Source organism: Borostomias antarcticus (assembly GCF_949987555.1).
Source record: "Borostomias antarcticus genome assembly, chromosome: 12".
Classification (NCBI taxonomy): domain Eukaryota; kingdom Metazoa; phylum Chordata; class Actinopteri; order Stomiiformes; family Stomiidae; genus Borostomias; species Borostomias antarcticus.
The window spans coordinates 22,789,775-22,793,955 of NC_140245.1; the positions used below are offsets into that span (position 1 = coordinate 22,789,775).

At 51.1% G+C, this 4,181-nt stretch overlaps 1 protein-coding gene across 1 annotated transcript in view; it reads right to left on the bottom strand.

Moving 5' to 3' along the window:
• Positions 1–4,181, bottom strand: part of nbeal1 (neurobeachin-like 1) — a 67,963-nt gene that overhangs the window by 24,073 nt on the left and 39,709 nt on the right.

A 4,181-nucleotide genomic window follows, 5' to 3' on the forward strand; every position in this document is an offset into this window, starting at 1 on the left:
ACCCCTACCCCTAACCCTGCTCACAACACCAACACCTCTTCATACCCCTACCCCTAACCCTGGTCACAACACCAACACCTCTTCATACCCCTACCCCTAACCCTGCTCACAACACCAACACCTCTTCATACCCCTACCCCTAACCCTGCTCACAACACCAACACCTCTTCATACCCCTAACCCTGCTCACAACACCAACACCTCTTCATACCCCTACCCCTGACCCTGGTCACAACACCAACACCTCTACATACCCCTACCCCTAACCCTGCTCACAACACCAACACCTCTTCATATCCCTACCCCTAACCCTGCTCACAACACCAACACCTCTTCATACCCCTACCCCCAACCCTGCTCACAACACCAACACCTCTTCATACCCCTACCCCCAACCCTGCTCACAACACCAACACCTCTGCATACCCCTACCCCCAACCCTGCTCACAACACCAACACCTCTTCATACCCCTACCCCCAACCCTGTTCACAACACCAACACCTCTTCATACCCCTAACCCTGCTCACAACACCAACACCTCTTCATACCCCTACCCCCAAACCTGTTCACAACACCAACACCTCTACATACCCCTACCCCTAACCCTGCTCACAACACCAACACCTCTTCATACCCCTACCCCTAACCCTGGTCACAACACCAACACCTCTTCATACCCCTACCCCTAACCCTGGTCACAACACCAACACCTCTTCATACCCCTACCCCCAACCCTGTTCCTTGGCCTGGCCTCAAACCCCAGCCAATCAATTCCTCCTGAAGACCTTATCGACTGGCCGGTAAATCCCTGTCCCTGGGCGGCCATTACTCCGCAGCCGCCGACAGCAGGGGGCGTTGAACCAGCTGACGGGGGGGAAGACCCGCCCTCCTTACAGTCCCGAAAATTAAATAGTGGAGACGCCAGGCTCTATCGGTCGGTGGTCAGCAAACTCACTTCGTTAAGCAAATGAACGGCCACTTAATGGAATAGCTTTACGGTCAACGGGCACATAGTCCAACCCCTGCGTGATGTTTTGGATTCCCCAGAGGCCGGGGGGGAGGGAGAGAGGAGGGGGGGGGGGGGGGGGGGCGATGCTCCTAACCCACTCACCGGTGTGCAGCACCTGGTTGAGGAGGCTTCTGACCAGTGTGGGGGTGATGTGCAGGTCAGAGAACAGGAGGGTGAGGCCGGAGTAGCCCGCCTCCCTTAGCCTCAGACGCTGCTTGCTCTTCTCGTAGACGCGGTCGCAGCGCAGCATGCGGTCGAACAGCTGGACACACACACACACACACACACACACACACACACGCACACACACACACGCACAGGAGCAAACAGAGGTTTACAGATCACGAGCGCAACCTTTCCAGAAGATCCGCTCCTCATTTTGAGGTGCTGGCGTAAAGATGCTAGGCCTAACGTGTGTGTGTGTTTGACGGGGTCGCGGCGGGGTTGCGGCGCCACCTTGAAGACGAGCTCGCGGAGGCGGTCGGAGTGCTTGTTGTTGAGCAGCAGGGCGTAGCAGCAGTCGGCCGCCGTCGGCTCGAACAGAAGCAGGAACAGCTGGTCTCTGGCCGCGCTGGTGTGGAGCAGGTTGAGAAGAAGCTCCAGCACTCCACAGAGCTGCAGGGACACACACACACACACGCACGCACGCACGCACGTACACGCACAGGTTAGAATAGTTTTGCTTTTTTCAAAGTTTTTAAAGCAGGTTTGCTAGTTTAGTTTAGTGTTTTAGGGGGAAAATGCTTAGTTTTAGTTTAGTTTTTATTAGCCAATTGCACAACTCCAGTACTTCCTGAAATTAGACATGCTTCTCTATTTCCTGTCCTACACTATTGGATGAAGTGATTAATCAGGTGTGCCTGACTGCAGCACAATGATCAGGCACCCTGAATAATCATTTCATCCAATAGTGTGAGACAGGAAATAGAGAAGCATGTCTAATTTCAGGAAGTACTGGAGTTGTGCTTATAGTGAATTAAGCAGAATCCCAAATCGCGCACTTAGGCAAAAGTGCAGAGCACTCGCAGCCTTGTGGCCTTACATGCGCGTTCCCGCTAAGTCCACAAGGGCTCAGGGTAGTTCCAAAACGCAATTGCTAGGTCCACAAATGCGCCACTGCCGCCATTTTGCGCACTTTAACCGCACTTACCGAAAGTCCGCAATTTCGCAGACTTAGGAGCAGAAAATACCCACAGTCCACCGCGTCTCATGTGACACAGTGCTTGAGTGCATCTGAGTCATGATCCAAGTGCATCACACATAAATGATGACATTTGCCGATAACACAACATTTATCTTGAAATCCACATGCTGCAAACATATCCCACCTAACATAATTTATTATTAAATTAAAACAGACGTCAGTCGGTCAATTTGCAGAGCCGAGCGGAGAGCTGAGGGGAGCGTCAGAGCAGCCTCTGCGTCGGAGGGACGCGGCAGCCAATGAAAATGAAGTGGGAGGGGCATTGAGCTAAACTGGCTTGGGAATCGTTGGCACGCCGCTGGAAGTGCTGTCCCATTTAATTCACGGCCCTGCACCCTCTGGCCCTTCCAGCTGACGTCAATTAAGTGCTCAGGCCGCAAGTCCGAGGGGCTGCAAGGGTGGTTTGCGCACTCAGATTGGGATTCAGCTTTAGTTTCAGTATTAGTTGTTTTTTTTCTTCGCTAGCCTTGTGAGACCATCCTGATCTCAGTTCACATTGTTTCAGTCCGTGTGAAACAAGCCATCTGGCGCACGTCAGGTCACTTCTGCGCAGGGACACAGCTAAAGAACATGGAGGATAGATTTCATATAATGAATATATTAGGCCTATGTATGAAATGAAAAAGACTAAAACTAAGGACATTTTCTCTACAATTTTATTTTATTTTAGTTAGTTTTGTAAACACAATACACTTTTAGTTATCGATTCTTTGTAAAGCCTAGTTTTTATTTTATTTCAGTAACTAAAATGTTTTTTCACACCTAGTGTTCGTTCTTTACATGGATGTATTAATAGAACGGTTCTTTAGTTAGTTTTTGTTAACTATAATAACCTTGACACACACACACACACACAGTCAGCAACAGCTCCATCCCACCACATCAGTAGGCAGTTTGGCACGCGTCGCACGCACGCACACACACACACACACACACACACACACACACACACACACACAGTCAGCAACAGCTCCAGCCCACCACATCAGTAGGCAGTTTGGCGCGCACACACACACACGCCCACACACACACACAGGCAGCAACAGCTCCAGCCCACCACATCAGTAGGCAGTTTCGCGCGCACACACACACACAAACCCACACATTTGTGGTGACAATAACCGTTTGTTTTATAGTCTTTAACTCTACATGTAGGAAGTGATCACAACGGATGAGACGTGTTTAGAGACCAGGGTAAGAGGATAGGAAAGGTTGGGACAAAGAAGAGAGACAAGGAGAGAGAGAGAGAAAGAGAGAGAGGAAGACACAGAGAAAGAGAGAGTTGAAGGGAGAGAGGGAGGGTGGGGGAAGAAGCAGGGGTAGCAGACAGATAGATTGCGTCTCAGGGGAAGGTATGGGGGTGGAGCTGGAGGGAGAGAGAGAGAGAGACTGAGGGAGACAGTGAGAGAGAGAGAGAGAGATTGAGGGAGAGGGAGATTGAGGGAGACAGTGAGAGAGAGAGAGAGAGAGAGAGAGAGAGGGAGATTGAGGGAGACAGTGAGAGAGAGAGAGAGAGAGAGAGAGAGGGAGATTGAGGGAGACAGTGAGAGAGAGAGAGAGAGAGAGAGAGAGGGAGATTGAGGGAGACAGTGAGAGAGAGAGAGAGAGAGAGAGAGAGAGATTGAGGGACAGTGAGAGAGAGAGAGAGAGAGAGAGAGATTGAGGGAGACAGTGAGAGAGAGAGAGAGAGAGAGAGAGAGAGAGGGAGAGAGAGGGAGATTGAGGGAGACAGTGAGAGAGAGAGAGAGAGAGAGAGAGAGAGAGAGAGAGAGAGAGAGGGAGAGAGAGATTGAGGGAGACAGTGAGAGAGAGAGAGAGAGAGAGAGAGAGAGAGAGAGAGGGAGAGAGAGATTGAGGGAGACAGTGAGAGAGAGAGAGAGAGAGGGAGAGAGAGATTGAGGGAGACAGTGAGGCCTCACTTGGTCAATTACAGAGAGCAGCGGTTGATAGCTATCGGGGGAGAGGCT